We start from the raw sequence: 12,459 nt of genomic DNA, 5'->3' as shown, positions 1-12,459 counted from the left end.
AATTTCCGCAGAACTTTTAATGTCTTATTTGTGTTGTTTTCAACTAAGTTACAAATAATGTGACTTCACTTTCAAACATCTGCGTGTTAATTCTACCAATTAAAAACTGGGCACATTTGCACATGGCATTCCCATATAAATTAAAGACTATTGCGTTGAGGAGCAAGGTGGACTTTAACATCTATGATGCCCAGTCACAAGTCAAAGAATGATGACTATCTCAGCTGAAGATGAACAATTTTGTCATTTGATTGGATTCCTTGCAGTGTGGATAATTACTTTGATGATCTAGGATGATCCAGCTATTTGAGAGGGTGTGGTATTTCCCTCTGCCAGGCAAGATTGTTTCCTTTGCAGCAGCATCTAGAAAGCTGTATTGTGAAGGTCTGTGCAGTTGTTCAATTTACTGCCTTCCAGACATGCTTGTTTAAATGTAGCCCAAGTAGCGTTGTCCTTGAATATTTTCAGGGAGTTCCAGTTGGTAGATTGGCATGATGCAAACAGCTAGTCAACAAGTTAATGTCAGTTTGGTTACCAAAATGCTCAAACTGTTGGGCCTACAAAGAACTAGAAAGCCATGGTGTCAGCCTTAAACTATGAATTTGGGTAATGAAGCTCAATGATAAACTGTTGAAGCAGCCTTTTGTTGATGAAAGGTGCTAAGGTATGATAATCTGAGGAAACAATTAAATTCAATAGCAACTGATTTATAAATGTTCTATTTTTAGGATGATTTTTAATACATTGCCCACTATAGCTTTTAGTTAATCAAATAAACATTGTAGAGAATTTGAACATGACATGTACATCATCTCTGGTTCCCCACTTCATCACTCCCCTCCTTCTCCTCAGCAACATTGAAGAGCTTTGTTCCTTTCGGTAGCCAAGCATTGCCCAGGGTCCAAATAATTTCGACAGGTGTGCAAAGGATCACAGTGGATATTAGGTTTGTTGCTGCTAATAATGTAAGAGCATAAGGTGCATTATGATCAGCACGCACAGAAATCTTACAGGATATGCAAGCTAAATGCAATACTGTTCTTCAACACCTTGACCTTAAATCCTCATCAAATAACTATCTAAGTGTCACGCTCATAGAGGCATCTCCTTTCCATAGCTTTAAATCATGGACTGTAATTAGTTTGGAATCTTCAAGAACTAACTTCCTTTTAAAAAATAGGGCATTAACAGATGGCTAAGATGGCTGCTGAAGGTCAGGTGACTTTTGCAACATCGGCCTCAACTCTCCAGAAAGTTCCTGATTGAATAGCCATCGGTGGGGGCCTCCCCCTTGAATGAGCATAACAAGACAAAACCCATATGTGGGATTTACCTCTGCTGTTGTTTGTGGTTAACACAAAACTCAAAATTTATAGACACCTAGACCCACTGTCGACAAACTCTATACTTAACAAAAGAGAGCTGCAGAAATTAGTTAATCACAAATAGGTGTGAATTGCCATCATTTATCTCCTATTGTGTAGCAATGGTTTCAGACTTCCAATCCATTCTAGGTGGATAATAGCAGTTGATCATGTGACCAAAACCAACTTCAGATTCCAAAATTTATCTGAAGAACCAGAGAGAAACTCATCAGTCTACAGGGAACATCAGCTGCAGGACATCAGCAGAAAAGGCAGTAGACCTATGCCTTTTTAATCCTGGAGATTACTATATCTTAAACATTTCCCAGCCTGGTTCCTATTCAAAATCCACCTGATAACAGAACCACAAGTAACCAACTTCAAGACCTACTGAAAAAGTCCATCTCTTTGAGGGTATCCTGCAACAACTCTTACATATGACTCTGGCTATTTGAATCTACTTAGACTGTACTTTCCATAGTGAAAACACCTCTTTAATGAGCTGACAACAAATGTTTTTTCTTAAGTCTAGCCAAATGCATAAATATAAGAACATAAGAAATAGGAGCAGGAGTAGGCCATTCGGCCCTTCAAGCCTGCCATGCATTTAATAAGATCATGGTTGATCTGCCCCAGGCCTCAACACCTCTTTCGTGCCAGCTCCTCATAGCCCCCAACTCCCCAATATTTCAAAAACCTATCTACCTCCTCTTTAAATACTTTCAGTGATCTAGCCTCCACAACTCTGTGGGGTAGAGAATTCCAGACATTCACTACCCTCTGAGAGTAGAAATTCCTTTGCATCTCAGTTTTAAATGAGTATCCCCTTTTTTCTGTAACTATGTCCCCTAGTTTGAGATTCACCCACTAATGGAAACATCTTCTCAACATCTACCCTGTCAAGCCTCCCCTCAGAATCTTGTACGTTTCAATAAGATCACCCCTCATTCTTCTAAACTCTAATGAATAAAGGCCTAACCTGTTTAGCCGTTCTTGCTAAGTTAACCCCTTTATCCCAGGAATCAGCCTCGTGAATCTCTTTTGAACTGCCTCCAATGCCTTTCTTTGGTTTACAACTCGTAAAAGTGCACAATCCCCTCTAACTGGTGTGTGTGTCTGTGTTGAGTGATTGATATAGTGTTAGACATTTGTAGTTAATGTGAGAATAAATAATCCTCTTTATTTAAACTCATGAAAGCTTGCTGCTGATTATTTAAAAATTGACAGCACACTCGGGTTCAGAAACACACATACCTTCCTTTCCAATAAAAACACACTGATTACAGACTTTAAGGGAAGGGAATTGGAGGCTCAGTTCTCTTTCATCCCTCTCTCATTTAAACATGTTTTAGGTTAACCTTTTACACAATCAATCAATTCAAAGGGCCAATGCCCAACTGACTAATTAAGTAATCATTTCTTATAAATCATCAAAAAATCAAGCATAATAACCATGAACTAACATTTCTTTAACCCTCATGGTAACACCATTTAATACTAAACACTGAAAGTATGCAAGGTACAACTTCAGGAAAGGATAAACATAAGGGCAGTTCAGGTATGTCCCCATAACTCTGCATCTGGTACAATGTCAACTGTTATTAAGCTCTATGTCTAAGATTGGCATAAAGCCAAGAAGGTTAGTTAATGACTAGACTGCTTGTCTAACTTACAAATTAACAGCTAGTCTACTAAATATATTAGAAGTCTAGTTAGAGTAGCTTATTGCTGATCAACTTTAGCAGTGATTCTCAAATCTTATGTAACCTTGTCCTCTGGGTCAATGCAATAGAGTTGGTTACCTTGCCTGCCACTGTAGCCTCCTGGGACATGAGTTAGATTAACCTCTGTCCACATATGTGGTATTTGTCCATTCTTTGGTCATTTGTCTCTCCTAGGTACAGGCACTTTATATGAGGGTAATGCTATTTGGATTAGAGCTAGTTCAAACCTCTCTTCCGTTATTCAAGAAATGGCTGAGTGCACTGGACACAGCAGAGGCTACAGGTCACGGCAGCATCTCAGCTATAGTGCAGAAGGCTGGTGCTTCAGAATTAGCCATGCCTTTAGCCAAGCTGTTCCAGTACTAGTAAACACTAGTATTTACTCGACAATGTGGAAAATTGCCCAGGCATGTCCTGTCTACAAAAGGTGAGGCTATGCCAACCAAGCCATGTACTGTCCCACCAGCCTACTCTCAATCATCAGGCAGGTGATAGAAGGAATTGTCGACAGTGCTATCAAGTGACACTTGGTCATTAATAAGCTGCTTACTGATGCTCCATTTAGGTTCTGCAAGAGCAACTTGGCTCCCAACAGCATTATATCTTTGGTCTAAAAATGGACAAAAGAGCTGTAATCCAGAGGTCTGTTGAAAATGACTGCTTTAACATCAAGGCAACATTCAATCACAAGTGGCACCAAGGAACACCAGTAAAACTGAAGTCAATGGCGATATGGAGGTAAACACTTCAGTGGTTAGAGACATGTCTTGCGTGAAGAAAGGTGGTTGTTGGAAGCCAAGCATCTCAGGCAGAAGTCATTGCTGCAGGAGTTCCTCAGGGCAGCATGTAGGTATCAACAATCTTCAGTTGCTTCATTAATGATCCTTCCTCCATCATAAGGTCAGAAGTAGAGCTGTTAATGATAATTATACAGTGTTCAGCTTCATTTGCAATTCCTCCGATAATGAGGTCCAGCCTGCATGCAAGAAAGCTTGGGCAACAGGACTTGGATTTATGAATGGCAAGCAACATTTGGACCACACAAGTGCTAGGCAGTGACCATCTCCAACAAGAGAGAATCTAGCTACCTCCCCCTGACATCGATGACATTACCACCAACAAACTCTCCACAATAAGTGTTCTGGGGATTGCCATTGACCAGGATCTCAAATGGAACAGCCACATAATTGTCGTGGCTGCTAGAACAGCTCAGAGGCGGTGTATTTTGAGACAAAGATCTCACATTCTGGTTTCAAGATGTCTTCACCACCTACAAAGCACTAATCATGTGTGTGATGGAATACGCTCCAGTTGTCTGGATGGTGCAGTTGCAACAAAAGGGGAGGCGTGATGTAGTGGTAATGATACTGGACTAAAAACCCAGAGGCCCAAGCTAATGCTTTGGTGACATAGATTCAAATCTCACCATGGAATTTGGTGAAACTTAAAATTCAATTAATTAATCTGGAATTAAAAAAATATTCTCAGGAATAGAGACCATGGGCAGAATTTTGCCGTTGGCGAGCAGGGGGCGGGGCCCGCTCGCCGATGCGTAAAATGACGTAGGATGAGGCCAATTGAGGCCATTGACAGGATCATTTAAACAATTAAAGGACCCGCCGTCCAACTTTAAGGTTGGCGGGCAGGCCAGGAGCCCTGGCGGCAAATAGAAAAAACATGAAACCTCATCTACAGGCGGGATGAGGTTTCATGAAGGGTTTTAAAAAGTTTAATAAAGTTATAGTGTAAATTATGAACATGTCCCTCCCATCTCATGTGACATTGCCACATGAGGGGAACATGTTCGGGAATTTTTTTTTTCTATTTTTAATCTTTTTCAAAGTGGAAGTGATCTCCCTGAGGCTGCACTTCGCCTCAGGGAGATGTGTGCTATTTCGTGCGCATGCGCAAAAGAGCGCACACTAGCTTTTGGGGAATCCCCCCTGCCTGCACAGGAAGCGCATAGCACTTCCCGCTGGACGTCACGCTGGGTGGGCCTTAATTGGCCCGCCCACGTAAAATGGCGTTGCAGCCCGCTTCTCCGGCGACGATAGGCTCCCCGCCCACCAGAGGTTGGGTTGGGCCCGCCCGCCAGGCAGAAAATTCTGCCCCATGAAACCATTATCAATTGTCATAAAAACACACAACTGGTTCACTAATGCCCCTTTAGGGAGGGAAATCTGCTGCCATACCCTGGCTTGGCCTACATGTGACTCCCGGCCCACAGCAACATGGTTGACTCATAAATGCTCTCTGAAATGGCCTAGCAAGTCACTCAGTTGTATCAAACTGCTTCAGAAAAGTCAATAAGTAATGAAACCAGATGGATCGACCTAGGCACCGGAAACGACAATGGCAAACCCAGTCCTGTTGACCATACAAAGTCCTCCTTGCTAACATTTGGGGACTTGTATCAAAAAAGAGCTGTCTCACAGTACATGGCCCGGCAATGAGGCAAGTTCCCCATTCGACCATTACCATCAAGCTGGGGGATCAATCCTGCTTCAGTGAAGAATGCAGGAAGGCATACCAGGAGCAGCACCAGACATACCTAAAAATGAAGCGTCAACCTGGTGAAGCTAGAACACAGAACTACATGCATGCCAGATAGTGGAATTAGCATGTAATAGACATAGTTACGCAATTCCACAACCAATGGATCAGATCTAAACTCTCCAGTCCTGCAACATCCAGTCATGGATGGTGGTGGACAATTAAACAACTAACTGAAGTAGGTGACTCCATAAATATCCCATCTTCAATAAGCGCCCAGCATATTAGGTAAATGACAAGGCTGAAGTGTTTGCAGCCATCTTTAGCCAGAGGTTGCAAGTGGATGATCCTTCACAGCCTCCTCCTGAGGTCCCCAGCATCACAGATGCCAGTCTTCAGCCAATTGGATTCACTCCACATGATGTTTAGAAATGACTGAAAGCACTAGACACTACAAAGACTATGGGCATTGACAACAGTAAAACAATAATGCTAAAGATTTGTGCTCCAGAACTAGCCACACCCCCAATCAAGTTGTTCCAGTACAGCTACAACACTGGCATTTAACCTGGCAATGTGGAAAATTGCCCAGGTATGTCTTGTCCACAAAAAGCAGGATAAACCCAACTCAGCAAATTACTGCCCTACCAGCCTACTCTCGATCATCAGCAAAGTGAAGGAAGGGGTTGCCGACAATACTATCAAGCAGCATTTGCTCAGGAATAACTACAAATTGACGCTCAGTTTGGGTTCTACCAGGTCCACTCAGCTCTGAATCTTATTACAGCATTTATCCAAACATGGACAAAACAACTGAACTCAAGAGGTTAAGTAAGAGTGACTGCCCAAGAGATCAAGGCAGCATTGAACCAAGAGTGGCATCAAGGAGCCCTAGCAAAACTAGAGTCAACGAGAAGCAGGGGAAAACTCTCCACTGGTTGGAGTTGTACCTAGCACAAAGGAAGATGGTTGTGGTTGTTGGAGGTCAAACATCTCAGTGCCAGGGCATCACTGAAAGAGTTCCTCAGGGTAGTGTCCTAGGCCCAGCCATCTTCAGCTGCTTCATCAATGATCTTCCCTCCTTCATAAGGTCAGAAATGGGATGTTCGCTGATGATTGCACAATTTTCAGCACCATTTACAACTCCTCAGTACCAGGTCCTTCTCCATATGCTGCAAAACCTGGATAACATTTAGGTTTGGGCTGATAACTGGCAAGTAACATTCACCCCACACAAATACCAGACAATGACCATCTCGAATAAAAGAGAATCTAATGATCTCCCCTTGACATTCAATGGCATTACCATCCACCTCTATCCACACACTGGGAGTTATCATTGACTAGAAACTGAACTGGAACAGCCATCTTAATACTGTGGCTCAATGAGTGGTTCAGAGGCTGGGAATTCTGCAGTGAGTAACTTACTTCCTGACTCCCCAAAGCCTATCCACCATCTACAAGGCACATGTCAGAAGTGTGATGGAATACTATCCACTTGACTGGATGAGTGCAGCTCCAAAAACACTGGAAAAAGCTTGACACCATCCAGGACAAAGCAGCCTGTTTGATTGGCACCGCATCCACCACCTTCAACATTCACTCGCTCCACCATCAATGCACAGTGGCAGCAATGTGTACCATCTACGAGGAGCACTGCAGCAACTCACTAAGGCTCCTTCGACAGCATCTTCCAAACTTGTGACCTCTACTACCTCAAAAGACAAGGGCAGCAGAGGCATGGGAACACCACCAACACCTGCAAGCAGGTTCCCCTCCATACACCATGCTGCTTGTAACTATATCACCGTTCCTTCATGGTCGCTGGGTCAAAATCCTGGAACTCCTTCCTAACAGCACTGTGGGTGTACCTACACCACTTGGACTGCAGCGGTTCAAGAAGGCAGCTCACCACCACCTTCTCAAAGGCAATTAAGGGTGGGCAACAAATGCTGGCCCAGCCAGCGACGCCCACATTCCATGAAGGAATAAGTTTAAAATAACACTCAGGAAACTCAACATTATCTAGGACAAAGCAGTTCACTTGTTCAGTGGCCCATCCTCCACTCCGCCTACCACTGGCGCACTTTGAATGCAGTGTGTACTGTCTACAGGAAGTGCTGCAGCCACGTGCCAAGGCTTTTTCAACATCTACCTATTTAGAGAAGGACCCTGCTCCTTTCCTGTGAGTGTCCCTCTTTCCTGCTCAAAAGAGTAGGTTAAGATCAAGACAAAGTGGGATTGTACCAGCATCAGAAATGATAAGAAACTGGCTTTGTTTTACTCCCCCCACACCTGCCCCCCACCCTCACTGGTTGTTGCTGGGCAGGGAGAGTTAAAATTTGGGCCAATGTCTCTGATGATAGACTGCAATAACTTCTCCCAACTGATATGAAACTTGCAGTTCTGTAATTCTTTGCATCAATCGTGATCAAAGATGAATAAGTGTCCCAACAGCATTCCCATCACCCCGAGGGAGCCCTCCATGGGCTAGCTTCCAAATTCTCATGATGCTGCAGTGGGACAATAAGGATGACGCTAGATATTTATAAGAGCTGAAGCAACCTGAAGACTGGGTAATCTACAGCCTGATGGGTGTCGGCGATGACCAAGCCTACACAAGAATGTAAATGGGGGAAGGGTTGGAAGGTGAGGATGCTATCGCAGAACTTTTAACACCACTTTTCATGTGACAGTCCTGGGAAGCAGTAGTAGATGGGGCGTACACAAGGAAATCTGCTGGGTAGCTGTCACCCACCTCCAGACTCCAACCTTAGTGAGGCAGCAATAAACTTTGGTTCCAAGTGCTCTCTCATTCTCTGCAGCTTGTCATGAAGTCAACAGAGCATCTGACAAATTGGTTACAAAGAAAGTATTTAAAGCTCTGAGCGATAACATCTGAATTTGCACCTACATTCAATTCTTCAGTTTGTCCAAGGTAGTGTGACAGATGGCATATGGAATATAATGTGAATAAGTGTGAAGTTGTCCACTTTGGTAGAAAAAATCAGAATATTTCTAAAATCAGAGCAATTCTTAAATGGTGAGAGGCTGGTAAGTGTTGATGTCCAAAGGGACCTTGTTCATGAGTCACCAAAGCTAGCATACAGGTGCAGCAAGCCATTAGGAAAGCAAATCGCATGTTGACCTTCATCAAAAGGGGACTTGACTGCAGGAGTAAAGATGTCTTGGTGCAATTGTATAGAGCCTTTGTGAGACTGCATCTGGAGTATTGTGTACAGTTTTGGTCCCCTTATCTGAGGAAGGAAGTATTTTCCATAGGGGGAGTGCAACGGAGATTCACAAATTTAATCCCTGGGATGACAGGATTGGTTTATGAAGAGAGATTGAGGAAACTGAGCCTGTATTCTCTAGCCTATTGAAGAACGAAAGGTGATCACAATGAAACTTACAAAATTCTTACAGGGTGTGACGGGGTGGATGCAGATAGGATGTTTCCTCGGCTGGTGAGGAAATACCAGGGGACACAGTCTCGGAATAAGGGGCAGGCCATTTAAGACTGAGGTGAGGAGGAACGTCTTCACTCAGAGGGTGGTGAATCTTTGGAATTCTCTTCCCCAGAGAGCTGTGAAGGTTTAGTCATTGAGTATGTTCAAGACAGAAAGCAATAGATTTCTGGATACGAATGAAATCAAGGGATATGGGGATAGTGGGAAAATTGGTGTAAGACGTAGATGATCAGTCATAATCTGATTGAATGGCGGAGCAGGCTCAATGGGCCGAATGGCCATCCTCCTGCTCCTATTTCCTCTGTACCTAATTGTATATCTTATGATTCATGTTAACATTTTAGAGGCAATTTTTAGTTCTGGGAAAATTAAAGGTGAGCTGTAGAAAATGGGATAAATGTAACTAAAGCAATTTGGAGCCTATTACACTTAAAAGGTTGGGACTGTATTGACTTAAGGTGTTAACATCTAGAAAGGTAAGATCATAAAACAGCAGGTGGGCTTAAGAGAGCTGGAGACGTGATGCCTACAGCGCTTAAAAAACATGCAGTGCAGATGTGTGTTTTGTATTGGGAGTTGGAGCCAAATTGGTTTAAAAGCATTCAGTGAACCCTAAAGGTTACGTCATCATGGAAATGGGTGGAGTAAAGAAGGTCCTCTAGTTGCAATTTGTTTGTGTGTTTGCTGAGAGAGGAGGTTAGTGTTTGGATCTTCTGTGCTTTGCAGCTCAAGAAGAAGCTCTGGGAACCATTTGTTACAGTTAGGCTCAGGAGAAGTCCTGGGGAGCTGCGTAGGTGGTGGAAGTTCACCGGTTCTCTGCCAGGCAGCCAGGGCTCAGAGAAGCCCTGGTAGCCATTTAAAGCTGGGTGGAGCCAGGAGACTGGAGTTCAGAGAAACCCAGGGCAGTGCCAGATTAGTGAAGCTAGCATTTTACAAAAGAATTGCAAGGGTGTCAGTAATTAGAGGTGGGAGTGCAGCTTTATGAATCCTGTGGAACGTAGTCTCAGGAGGAGAGATTGATTGAACCATCGGGAGGTAAGCAGTCATTGAGGCAGTCTGATTGGAATGGTTTTTGAGGGAATTCAGAGGCTAGATCTTCAAAGTGAAGAGTTGAAATCCCTCATGAGGGAGGCAGAGTTTTAATGAGATTTTGTGACTTGCAGTAGTCACTGACATCTGTGTGGGTTGCTGAGAAATCCATCGAATCTGTCTTGGTCCCACCTGCCGTTTAATATGCAGTGTATGTGAGTTCGACCAGTTTGCCAGTTAATTCATATTTGCCTCATGTTAATTCTGAATGTTAGAGTATAAGGTAGATATTGTAGGTTGTTTTACTTTTCTGACTTTGTACAGTGAAGTTTAATTTGTTTATTTAAAATCATGGAATCTTGTGGTTCTATTCTCCTAGTGGATAACTGGGATTTCAAATTTATACTTTAAACAAAAAGTTACAGGTCCAAAACTGGATTGTAACAATAATAAGAAGCAAGCTCCACAAAGGTAAATAGACTTTTATGTCACTCTTGGGTTTGAAACAACCCCTTGGGCTGAATTTTCCGGTCGGCGTGCGGGGGCGGGCCCGACACACCGACGCGTAAAATGACGCGGGATGACATTGGATGTGCATCGTGACGTTATCGCATGCCATCGTGATATTTCGTTTGGTGGGCGTGCGCCAGAGTTGGCTGCACGCCTGCCGAAATGTCAACGGCATATTAAGGCCATTAAGAAATTAATTAAAGTAGTTAATAACGCTGCCTGTCCAACCTTAAGGTTGGCGGGCAGGCGAAAAGCCCAAGCGGCTTTCGCATTTTTCAGGAAACCTCAACCACGGGCGGGATAAGGTTTCCTGAAGCTTTTATAAAATAAATACATTTTTCCTCCTTTACAAACATGTCCCAACTCATGTGACACTGTCACATGAGGGGACATGTTTAAATAAATTTTGACATCATTTATTAAACTTTTTCATTATCCATTCAATCTCCCCAAGGCAGCTCCGCGCCTCAGGGAGATTGCTGCTCGCTTTCGCGCGCATGTGTGAAAGAGCGTTGGCCCCGACTCTCCCTCCATCCCCCTCCCGCACAGGTAGCACTGAGCGTTATGACTCGCATTGAAAGAATGAGACTACATTTCTCTAAATTAAAAATACTATTAAAAATTTGGAGGTTTTTCATTTGTCTCTTTTCAATGCCTCTTCTATCTAGAAAGCTGGCAGTAACTTTATTTTTCATATCTGACAATGCTGTGGCTATTCCCATTAGTTTGAGGGACTACCTAATCTTCACTTGGTCGATATTGTGGTGATTTCAGCTAAAATCAGAAAATCTCAATATGTGAACACTGTCACGTGTATTTCGATAAACATTTCAAATTTCCGTTATGGCTATGAATATTGGGAAATAATTACTTCTGATAATTTTTCCTTCAAGGTTTATAGAGGGCAATAAAATTGGAAATCCCTAATGTGAATCCAGTGTGAATTTAAATTGTGACTTAAAAGTTAGTGTGCTTGACAGGCAGGTCATTTAAGTGGATGAACTGACAGGGCAGCCCTTAAATATGGTTGATTATATTTATTTCAGATCACTGTGACCAGTACTGCGTGTGATATTATGCATTTAAATGATGCAGGCTTCAGCATGGAATTGGGGTCCAGTGTGTTCCTGGCTGCCAATGAGATTCATTTTAAATTATATTAAAGAGGTGACCACTGTTTTGATGGGACTAATTTTTAAAAATGCAATTTATGAATTTGTTGAAAGCCAAGCTGGTCCTCAGCAGGAAAGTACTTCTACAAGTGCCTGGTTGTTTGGGAAAAAGAAACACATTTATCAGCTTTGAATCCTTGGTGTAGAATCAGCCGAAGTTTTATTTGCAATCACTGATCTTGTATTATTTACTATGGACAGCTCTGTGATTCATTTTCACATTAAACACACATGCCCTTTTCTGAAATTAGATGCACTGAGAGTGCTGTCAGCTTCATATTAAGCAGCAGTTCAAAACAGTATCACTTGACATATCCCTAGGAGCAGGTTTCTGTTTCTTTGGTGTTGACCTTCACAACATGTTTTTGAACATGAGGTTTGTCAAACTCGCTAATCATAAAAGTCAAAATCTGCTTCTATCATTAATCCAGAAACCCAAGTCAGAAGTCAAACAGTGGGTAGTTTAGACCCAAGCATATTATAGAATTTTAGTGGAGGGAGCATACAATCAAATGCAGTATTTATACTGGGCCTTCATGTCTGTGTCAGGAAAGGTATGCACTTTAATGTATGGACTTGTCATACATCACTTTAGGGTTACGCTTAAATTGAGTAGTGAATCTAATTCTTCTTCGTAACTTTGCACTATTGGATCTCGCTATTGAGGCAACTCTGACCTTGTATTTTTAGAGTCAAC

General features: G+C 42.7%; 1 long non-coding RNA gene across 1 annotated transcript in view; it reads right to left on the bottom strand.

The window, feature by feature from the left end:
• Positions 1-869: 869 nt before the first annotated feature.
• The window catches only part of LOC144696365 (uncharacterized), a 51,081-nt gene continuing 39,491 nt past the window's right edge, over positions 870-12,459 (bottom strand). The window contains exon 3 of the long non-coding RNA XR_013580157.1: positions 870-957. This is a non-coding gene — a long non-coding RNA (uncharacterized LOC144696365). The remainder of the gene's footprint in view (positions 958-12,459) is intronic.

Source organism: Cetorhinus maximus, chromosome 22 (genome assembly GCF_964194155.1).
Source record: "Cetorhinus maximus chromosome 22, sCetMax3.hap1.1, whole genome shotgun sequence".
NCBI classification, from domain to species: Eukaryota; Metazoa; Chordata; class Chondrichthyes; order Lamniformes; family Cetorhinidae; genus Cetorhinus; species Cetorhinus maximus.
The sequence above is the reverse complement of the archived record's forward strand: the minus strand, read 5'-3'. Positions and strand labels throughout refer to the sequence as shown.